The 11262-nt window shown below is 41.1% G+C and overlaps 1 pseudogene; it reads left to right on the forward strand.

The window, feature by feature from the left end:
* Positions 1-2029: 2029 nt before the first annotated feature.
* LOC147624784 (uncharacterized) lies at positions 2030-3503 on the forward strand (annotated as a pseudogene).
* The last annotated feature ends 7759 nt before the right edge of the window (positions 3504-11262 follow it).

The following is an 11262-nucleotide window of genomic DNA, read 5'->3' on the forward strand; positions in this document are numbered from 1 at the left end:
GGGAGTACTTGAGTCTTGCAGACTTGCAGACTTGCAGACCGTGCGAGCCCGCTACTTTTGCTCTCTGCAAAGATACGAGTAACGAATCTGCTGGTTTGCAATCTTTTCTGCCGTCTTTCTATTAGTCCTACGGTTCCTGTGTGTGTTTCCTGTGTGTGTGTGTGTGTGTGTGTGTGTGTGTGTGTGTGTGTGTGAGAGAGAGAGAGAGAGAGATTTGGCTTTTTCTTCTTGCAGATGAATCTGCTAGTTTGCAATCTTTCCTGCCGTCTTTCTATTAGTTCTACGGTTCCTGTGTGTGTTTCCTCTGTGTGTGTGTGTGCGTGCGTGTGTGTGTGTGTGTGTGTGTGTGAGAGAGAGAGAGAGAGAGAGAGAGAGAGAGAGAGAGAGAGATTTGGCTTTTTCTTCTTGCAGCTACATTCCATAAAAGATTTTACCATGGCTGGCATTGGTGCCATGGCTCTTGATGGTTTTCCAGTTCCTTCATCCAACAAAGGTGATTGTGCTATATCCACAAGGTTGTAACTATTTACATTGTGGTTAGCATGTTGAGTTGTTCAATGATAGTTTGTGATGGCATTGCAACTTAAACAACGAACCTTGTTTGAGTCTTTTCGAAAGGAGAAGAGACAAGAAAGGGATTCTAGAGAGAAGGCATCTGCAAGTCAAGTCATGGTAGAGATTTTTGGCTCTTCGAGTATCAGCGCGACGACGAGGACCATGAGTTGGATGTTGACATGGAGGACTTCAATAAAGTGCTTCAAGACGATATGGAGGTTTTCGGTATGTCATTTGAAAACATACCCTTGAGTAATACCGAAACACAGGGTTCAAATAATGATTAAAAAAAGGTGATTGTGCTATATCCACAAGGTTGTAACTATTTACATTGTGGTTAGCATGTTGAGTTGTTCAATGATAGTTTGTGATGGCATTGCAACTTAAACAACGAACCTTGTTTGAGTCTTTTCGAAAGGAGAAGAGACAAGAAAGGGATTCTAGAGAGAAGGCATCTCCAAGTCAAGTCGTGGTAGAGATTTTTGGCTCTTCGAGTATCAGCGCGACGACGAGGACCATGAGTTGGATGTTAACATGGAGGACTTCAATAAAGTGCTTCAAGACGATATGGAGGTTTTCGGTATGTCATTTGAAAACATACCCTTGAGCTCCCCTTGAGTAATACCGAAACACATGGATCAAATAATGATTAAAAAAAGAAGCTTTGAAAGTTTAGAGTAGAGTGGCTGCATAAGTTTTGTTTCCTGAAACTTGTGGTGATTGAAGATAAGGAGTTTATGAAATGCTTGTGGTGTGAGAAGTATAAACAGAAGGGACCATGGGGGAAAGGAAAAGGGTGCAAAACAATTCAAATGAGTGCCATAAGGAAACACAAAAAATCTCCGGAGCATAGGTTTGCCACATTGAAGGTACTTCATGAGGGTGGGATTCAAGTCCAAGAACACATGAAAGCCTTGGGAAGCAAGACTCAAAAAAGAGTCATAACTTGCATGAAGTTGATGTACTTTGTTGCAAAAGAAGACCTTGCATGCAAGAAGTTCAAGAAGCTTTGTGACTTAGCATATGCCCTAGATGTGCAAACAATGCCTGTCAAGAATGATTATTCTTCATACACTAATGTTATGGCTGGTAAAGATTTTGCTGCATGTATCTCAGAGCATATAGAAACTATGCAGCTGGGTGACGTGAAGCAAAGTCCATTTTACTCATTGATGGTTGATGAGACCACAGATAGGGCAATGGAGAAGCATTTAATAATTTATGTTTCCTTTCTGATTTGTGCTGGCTTGGGTATGATCAAAACACAATTTGGCAGGCTTGTTGTTGTGTGGCAGATGGATCAGCTCAAACAAAATTTGATGCTCTTAAGAAAGCTCTATGTGAAATGGGGCTTGATCCACAACGCATGGTAGGTATTGCCACTGATGGTGATAGTTCTATGCTTGGCTGCCATGATGGTTTAGTTGCAAAGTTAAGGAGAGAGATCCCCCATTTGGTCAGTACAAAGTTAAGGAGAGAGATCCCCCATTTGGTCAGTACACATTGTATCGCACACAGGGAAGCCTTGGCTATACTGGATGCAACAAAATCTTTTCCCTGTTTGTCACACGTAGATAAAGTTGCTAATAAGATTTATTCTTGGATTCATGGTTCTAGCTTGCGGCATGAAGGTTTTAAAAATCTGTTGAAGGAGATGAATCTCCAGATCCTTGAGGTTTTGCAAATTCATGAGGTAAGGTGGCTCTCACGCGAGGAAGTGTGATGGAGCGCTTGGTGTCTTTAATGCCTGCCATTCTTTGTTTTTGGAAAGAAGGAGCCACTGCGTGGTATAATAAACTTCATATTTATAAAGTGTTGTTTGTTATTCACCTACTTGCTGATGTTCTACACGACTTGAATATGCTTAATAAGCATTTTTAAGAAGAGGATGTAGACATCGCCTCAATAAGTGCATACATTGAGGTCACTTTATCTTCTTTGAGACGTAAGTTCTTGGAAGAAAATTTTGGAAAAGATACAAAGTACTTAAAGAAGTTTATGTGTGATACTGAAGATGGTACTTGGCATTATGTAAATGAATCTGGTGTGGAGTATACACACAGCTTGTTGTTTGAGGTTATTCCAGGTAAGGACAAAGAAGGCAAGTCTTTGGATAATGGGGGTAAAGATGTAGAGAGTTGCATGCAGCTTGCAAGGAGTTTTGTGCAGAAGGTGATTGATTGTGTGAATGAGCATTTTCCGGATGTATACCTCTTGAATGCTACCAAGATGTTCTCTCCACAGTTTTATCCTAAGGATGCCAAGCGCTCCAAGTCTACAATGGAGAGGTCAAAGAAGGTAAACGAATGGTTGAGTAGGCTCTTGAAAAAGGTTGGAGGTCATGTTGTGGATGCACAGGGATGCAATGACGAGCTTTTATCGTTTACCGATACGCTATACTATGCATGCGATACTATGAACATGAGCGATGCATGGCAGTTGTTTGCTTCAAATGTCAATTGGCAGCGCTCTTATCCGAATCTATTGAAGTTATGGCAATTGATTCTTGTTTTACCCGTGTCATCTGTGTCTTGTGAACGAGGCTTTTCAAAGCAAAATGCAATTAAAACATCTACGTGTCAATGCTTGAAAGTGGACACATTAGACATGCTCATGCGTATCTCACTTGTTGGTCCAAAGTATGATGCAATTGATTGGGTGTCAGTCTACAAGATTTGGGAGCTCAAAAAATGCCGAAAAGCAACAGATGCTTAGTTTTTGCATATGATCAACTTGATAGCAACTTATTGAGTAGTATGATGCTCTTGATGCATAATTGGTTGTGTAAATGATGGTCTTGGCAACAGTTTTTGGCAGCAGTTTGTGTACTCCATGTAGAGATTGACATCTGTCAAGCAAGGCTTTTGCCGTGTATGGCTGCTTCTTGTAATCACATGTTCGGCTACCTTTGGTTGAATGATCCCCATGTGGCTATGCTTTTACTTATGGACATGTCAATCAGCATCATGTGTAAATGTCGAAAGTATGTATAATAGTTTGTGGTTTTTTCACTTGTTATACAGGGCTTCATGTTTTGCAGGTACAGCCACATTTCAGCCTATAGTGCAGCCCCATCTCAGCCCCCACAGTGCAGCTGATTTTGGGCCAAAAGATAGCCAATCAGTTTGCCTATCTTCAGCCCACAATCCAGCCCTTTCTCACCTTGAATGCAATCCGACAAAGTTCTCCTATTTTCAGTCCAAAGTGTAGCCCACAGTACAGCCAATCTCAGCCCGAAAGAAAGCCCACAAGTTGGTCTAGTTTCAGCCCATTGTTCAGCCCTTTCTCAGCCTGAATTCAGCCCAATGTCCATCCCCTAGTGCAGCTGATTTGAGCCCCTAGTGCAGCTGATTTCAGCTCATTAGACATATCAATTGTATTTGAGATATATGCACTTCAGAGATGTTGAAGGATCAAATGAGAGTTTATATGACTAACCTTGTGTATCATGTTCTTGAAAGAAATCTTTGCAGATGTGCTACTGTTAGCATCTCCATTCTGTGGCAATGCAAATTTGTTGTATATACAGATGTGATGGTAGAAGTTTGCTACCAACACATTGTCCTTTCTTTTAATTTTGGGCTCATGTTTGCAGAATTTCTTTCCAAGAGCTGGTGTTACTTACTATTGTCAGTGCGTCAGACTAATTTGCTAGCTTCTTTTTGAAAGATGGTGACAATTCGGGAGCACAAGTTTGCCTTTTTTGTAAAGGTAAGGGGAGCTTGAACACATGTGTGTCCATGTTTTTTATTATTCCCAAAATACTTGAGTCCGTTTGCTATCATATGACTATATCTTCTTGAATTTATTGGAGCTTTGCACAAATTCTTATATCTATGAGATGGTTAGTACTCTCTTGAGACCAGGTTGGAAACTGGAATTGCTTTACTGCTAATACCGGGGCACCTTGATGGAGAAATTCTTGTATGTGTAATGGCATCAAGATCCCAAGATGTGAATAGTTTTAATGGAAACAACAATGGCCAGGTAATTGGAACTTGAAAGTTGTGTCAATATTATGTATCTAGGCTATTAAAAGAATGTTTTAACTCTTTAAGTGACTGATATTCTTGACAATGCTTAACATTGTAGAATATGATGATGGTGTTTGCTCGACCTTTGTATGTTTATAGGAGGTGACAACAATGAAGGAAATTTGTCTTGTCGCGCGAAGACACTAGCAAGGTGTGTGTTGATTCTAGTCGACTCTTATTGTGAATCTGCTGATTCGTAGCTTGCCTGGCATACAATTTCTTCTAAAGTTTTTTTGTGAATTTTCATGTATCATGAACTTGTTGTTTTTATCTCGTTGTTTTAATATTTTTACAAATTTGAGTGAAGCCCTGGAATACTTTGGGAAGCTTCATAGGAAGCCTAGAATAAGTACACAGGGAGTCACAGTCCTTGTGCTGTGGGGAGTCAATTTTAAGGCCTGGTGAGAGTGCGTGTGCTTTTGGTGGGAGCGAGCTGTCTATGTGGCGTCATTAAGACGCTGGTACAGTTATTCCTCGTATTATTCCCTCTGTTAAAGAGAAGGAACCCATGCTTCCTATCCACGAGAAGCGTCCACAGGCAGCAGGCCATCAGAAGCCTTCTAATGATGGCTGGGTCACTCCAAAGCCCAAGAACTGTCTACGAGGGTCTCATTCTGTTCATTCTGTTATGGCAAAAGCTCGCAATCCTGCTAGTTCTAATGCCTTCGTTGTTTTGGGCCCCCAGTTGGATGATAAGCAGGCGGCTCTCTCCAAGCATAATTCGAGCTCAGACACGAGTGGACTCTGGAGAATTCGCCCACCTCCCCACCTGGTGGGAGATAGCTCTGAAGATCCCTCCTCGCTGCTTAGGATCCTTCACGCATTTTTATGATGGTATTCATGGTGGCCACTCTGGGGTTGCTTTGCTGGTTGCACAATGTGTTGGACCCTGAAATCATTGCCAATGACGAAGATGGTCATTATATTGGTATTGCTATTCACATAGGGAATCTCAAGCTTCATGTATACTCGGTATAGGGAAAGGCGTCATCTAAAGGGAGGGCCCTGCAATGGAGGCGGCTAAGATCTGAGATGAAGCATGATGCCATCATCATGGGGGTGTACTATGATCGCTTAGATAACCCCTCTGGTTCGGACAACAAGCTTATGGAGGAGATTAATGAATGGAATCATTTGGTTCAGGAGTTTGGCTTATGTGATGTTTGGAATATGTCCCACCCGAATGAGAAAGGCTACACATATTTCTCATTGTCCTCGGCTGGATATTGTAGTAGCCTCGATAGGTGCTACATTTCTCATAAAGGGGAGTGGTTGTCACATGGATTGGACCTTCATGTTAATAGTTCTTTGCTCATATCTGATCTATCACTTATTGAGGCTGGCAGGCAGCATTCACTGGACAAAAAACCATGGAAGATCAGCAGGGACATGTTAGCCTCCACAACCTTCCTGCATTGAATGCATGAATGTGTCTGCAATGTCACTCTTAGTGATGTTGAAGATTGGGACAAATTTACTATGCTCCTTCGCAGGAAAGGCCATTGAAGCTCAGAAATCCTAGAAAAAATAATCCCAATATGCAAAGGAGTGGCTAGCACATTGGAATGGGATGTTGCAGCAAGCTGCAGAAGTCACACCTCTCATAGATGCTGAGATAGAGTTTTGGCTCGAAATTCAACATCTGATCAAGAGCATAGATGAAAGAATCTACCTCGGGCAGCAAAAGAGATGGGTTGAGAGAAGATTTAGTGATCTATCATGTGTTGATGCTAAGTTCTTTGCAAATATCAAGTTCCATAGGCCAAGGGCCGGGATCAAACAGCTAACTATCCAAGGGCAGATCATCTCAGACCTAAATGTTATTGGTCGGGATCACTTAAAGAGAATTTTTTCTCATGATAGCACCTTGGATGTTTCACCCCAAAGGAAGGCAGCCATGAATTGGCTTCTTTATGGTATTTCTCCTTTGCTTACTTGAAATAGATCTAGAGTTAAAGATGAAATCAAACACATGAAAGATGAATTCTAGTATCCATTATACATAAAATTAGCAGTTCCAAGCATCATAGCCAAAGATGAACAAGAGAGAGAATCCATATGTGTATGTAGCAAAGAGAAAGATACACAATGGCCTGAGTGTGTTAACCTCTCACCACCAAGAGGATGGCTTGAAAGCTAGCCATGAGCCTTGACCATAGATGGCCACCATCTCCATAGTAGGAGCCAAAGGTACAATGGAATGTCCAAGATTAGTAAAATGACAAAAGGTTCTATCCATGTGTCCAAGGCCCTATTTATAGTGTTTTACCTATGGGCCCATTTACATGTATGCTATAGGTTCATGAACATCCCTTCCCAAAGATTTTGTCCTCAAAATCATACAAGATATTTACACTTTAAGTGTGGCCGCAATTGGAATCTTTGAGAAGTAAAGAGGTTCCCAAAAATGCTCTTGAAATACATTTGGAAGAAGAAGTCCAAATGTAATGAAGCCCACAAACTCTTTCTCCAATGCAATCATATGAGACTGTTATGGCAACCTTGTTTGTCGGTGAAGATCCTTGAAAATACTTCATAAAATCTCCATAAAATTGGGTTGCAATTGATGCATAACCTCAACCAAATGAGTCCCACATCTTTGCCTTATATCATGATGATCTTCCAAGTGTGTTGGAGTAGAATGATGGCCCTAACAATGGATCCAACCAAAGCTATCCAGAAATCACAGCAAATCTGTCCTCATGTAATGTAGTCCTCATGTGATGTCCATTCTCCACATGCTAAACATGCCACTTGGTCAAGGAATACTTCCATCAAGCAAACCATGTTGTTGTACATACTCCATTGATTTCCAAGTAGCCTCATCCATGGACAAATGCTTCCATTTAGCAAGAAATTCTTCAATATCCCTATTCCTCAATTATCTTGTCCTCTTGTCTACAATCCTTTCTGGTTCATATATAATTATCTCTCCTTCTTCATCCATTGGTGGTAGTTCTTCAAGCTCTTGAGGAAGAGAACCCACAAACCTCTTGAAGTTAGAAACATGGAACACATTATGGATTCTTGTGGAAGGAGGTAAGTCAAACTTGTAACCCAATTCACCTACTCTCTTGTGACTATCAAATATGGTCCATAATACCAATGAGCCAACTTTGGGTTGGAAGAACCTTTGAGGATATTGTGACGGCTCTTAGGAAGCTTGAGTAACACATAATCACCTTCCTTGAACTCCACTTCACGTCTATGCTCATCCGCATTTGCCTTCATGACTTCTTGAGCCTTCTTCATGTTGTCCTTACATAATTGAAGAAGTTGTCTCATCCTTTCCAACTCATCCTTGGCTAAAGGATTAACCATTTTATCCTCATGAAAGGCAATGGATGGCACATGAAAGGCAATGGATGGAAAGAGCTTCAAAAGGTGACATCCCAATACTTAAATGCTTGCTAGAATTATGGCAAAATTCAGCAAGATAGAGCCATTCATCCCATGATGCTTGCATGTCGTGAATGACAATAGTTCCTCAAGTACACTTCAAGCCATTTGTTTGTGTACTCCGTTTGCCCATCCGTTTGAGGATGATAGGCTGTAGAGGGAGTGATTTGAGTACCCAAGTTCTCATACAATGTCCTCCAAAAAGTGTCCATAAACTCGGTATCTCGATCACAAACTATATTGAGTGGCAATCCATGTATCTTGAATACATGCTCCATATGTAGTCTTGGAAGCAATGAAATGGGCTAATATGGTGAGTCTATCCACCACCATAAAAACTTGATCCCATCCATGCTTTGTCTTTGATAGACCCGTAATGAAGTCCATAGAAATGTGAGTCCATTTCCCATCCAGAATAGGCAAAGGATGGAGTAAACCACTTGGCAATTGGTGACTATCCTTATTCCTTTGGCATGATACACATTCTAAAACAAACTTCTTTACATCTCTCCACATGCCTTTCCAATAAAAGCTTTTGCTCACTTTGTCAAATGTCTTGAGTACACCAAGATGACCCGAAAAGTGGTGAAGAATGCATCTCGCGAAGCACCTTGGGAATGTAAGATGAGGTAGGAACCAAATACACCTTATCCTTGTGTCATAAGAGACCATTCCGAAGCTTATAATGAGGAAATTATTCACCCTCTCCTTGCTGTATTTTTTTATAAATATAGGTAGCATTCTCATTAACAAGATACTCCTCTTGAATCCCTTTGATCCATTCACTATACACTTCCATAATTGATGTCATAGTGCAAGCCCACATTCTAGATAATGCATCCGCTACTACATTGTCCTTTCCCGGAGTGTAGGATATCTCAAAGTCATATCTTTGGAGAGTAACCAACCACCTCTTTTGTTTGGAAGAAAGGTTAGTTTTGGAGAGAAAAAATTTCAGCACCCTATGATCACTTCTCACCTTGAAATGAGCACCATAAAGATAGTGATGCTATTTCTTGATTGCATGAAGTATAGCCAACATCTCTTGCTCTTAAACATGCAATTCCATCTCCTTATCGGAAAGCTTCCTACTCTCAAATGCAATGACACCATGCTCTTGATATAAAACTGCTCCAAGACCTTTTCCACTTACATCCACTCTCACATGGAATGTCTTTGTAAAGTCCAGACAAACAAGAGTAAGAGCTGATGTAAGCAAGGATTTGAGCTCATTAAGACTCTTGTCAGAAATGGCATCCCAAAAGAAAGCTTCCCTCTTGAGTAGATCGGTGTAAGAGGTGCCGCAAAATAGATGCATAATGCTCCATAAATCTTCTATAGAAAGAAGATAGCCCCAAAAATCCTCTCAATTGAGTTGCATTGCTAGGAGTTGGCCATTCTTTGACACATGCCACCTTCTTTGGGTCCAATCTAATTCCATTGTCCCCCACCAAATGTCCAAGGTATTCAACCTCATTCACCATGAAAGTACATTTAGTCTCCTTTGCAAACAATCTATGCTCCCTCATGACTTCAAATACTTGCTTGTGCCAAATGTTCCTCTTTGCTCTTGCTATAGATCAATATGTTGTCGAAGAATACAAGCACAAATTTGAACAAGAAAGGAGCCAACACCCGATTCATGAGTGCTTGGAAAGTGGCCGAGGCATTCGTAAGACCAAAAGGCATGACCATAAAATGAAACAATCCCCTTTCAGTCCTAAATGCCATCTTCTCTTCATCACCCTCCTTCATCCTTATTTGATGATATCCCGATCTCAAGTCAATCTTGGTGAATAACTTGGCCCCTTTAAGCTCATCAAGAAGATCATCGATGCGAGGTATGGGGTATCTATTCTTGATGTGGTGACCTTATTCAAATCACGGTAATCTATGCACATACGAAAGGACCCATCCTTCTTCTTCACCAATAGAACGGGAGATGCAAACGGACATTGTGAGAGTTGAATGAGACCCATAGAGAGTAACTCTTGCACTTACTTTGCCACTTCCTCCCTTTCCACCTTAGACAAATGGTAAGGAGGCTTGTTCACAACCCTTGCATTCGGTTCAAGCACAATGGCATGGTCAATCTCCCTCTTGGGTGGCAAACTCTTTGGGACTTGGAAAATAATGTCATCATAGAAGAGTTACCATTTCTTTGTCTATGTGCTGTCCATTACCATCCATACCCCCTTGAGTGACATGCAACATATAGATTGTGCCAAAAGCTTTGAGTTCCTTCTTGAGCTGCTTTGGATTGATTAAAGAAAGCCCTTTTGGTGCATTTCCAGCCAATACCACTTGCTGTCCATCATGTGAAAAGCTCATAACACCTTTTTGGAGGTTCCTGTGGAAATCACCGAGAAGCTAACCAGTCACATCCCATAATCACATCAATGAGTCCCATGTCCAAGACCACCAAATCACCTTCCCAAGTGTATGAAGAGGATAAAATCACTCTTGTTGAAGGGCACCAAACTAGCTTTCTCATTGTCTCCATTTGCCACTTGCACTTGAAAGGTTATGGGTAGCTCCTTTGGAGATAGTTTGAGAGAGTTGATGGATTTAGTTGATGGATTTAGTTGATGAAGCTATGAGTACTCCCGGAATCCACCAAAATGTGTGCAACTCTCCCATTGATGGTACCCCTCAATCTCAAAGTATTTGGGCTCTTGCAACCCGCCACCAAAAGCTCTTGTGAAATGGAACATACATGAGCTGCATTTTTTGCATAGTTTGTATTTTTGGGCATATCATCACCCACCACAATACATGCATGATTCCTTCCACCGGGGTCAAAAGGAAACTCATCCTCTTATTTAACAAAAGAATGATCCTTCGAATCCTCCCCATGTGTCTCTTCATTGCAATCTTGAAACTCTTCCATGTCATGAGATGGTTTGGAGTCATCATCCATGATAATCATAGTAGCCACCACTTTCTTTGACTTGCAAATATGCTTGGGTGACCACTTCTCTTTGCATTTGAAACAAAGGCCTTTGCTCCTCAATTCCTCAATCTTAGGATCATCCATCCTTTGAGTCTTCTTGAAGGGTTGAGGAGACTTTTGATGAACCCACTGCTCTCTTAGCATCATTATGAACTTCATTCATGGTATGCCCACTTCCAAAAGATGATGGAAGTTTGTGAGTGTAAGTGGATGTGGTAGAAGACATACTCTTCCCAAAATTAGAAGAAGCATTGAATGGCTTATGAGTGGTTGCATTGAATGGCTTATGAGTGGTTGCATTGGGCTGAAATCTCCTATACT

Source organism: Cibotium barometz, chromosome 24 (genome assembly GCF_041138505.1).
Source record: "Cibotium barometz isolate CiBa-2024 chromosome 24, ASM4113850v1, whole genome shotgun sequence".
Lineage (NCBI taxonomy): Eukaryota > Viridiplantae > Streptophyta > Polypodiopsida > Cyatheales > Cibotiaceae > Cibotium > Cibotium barometz.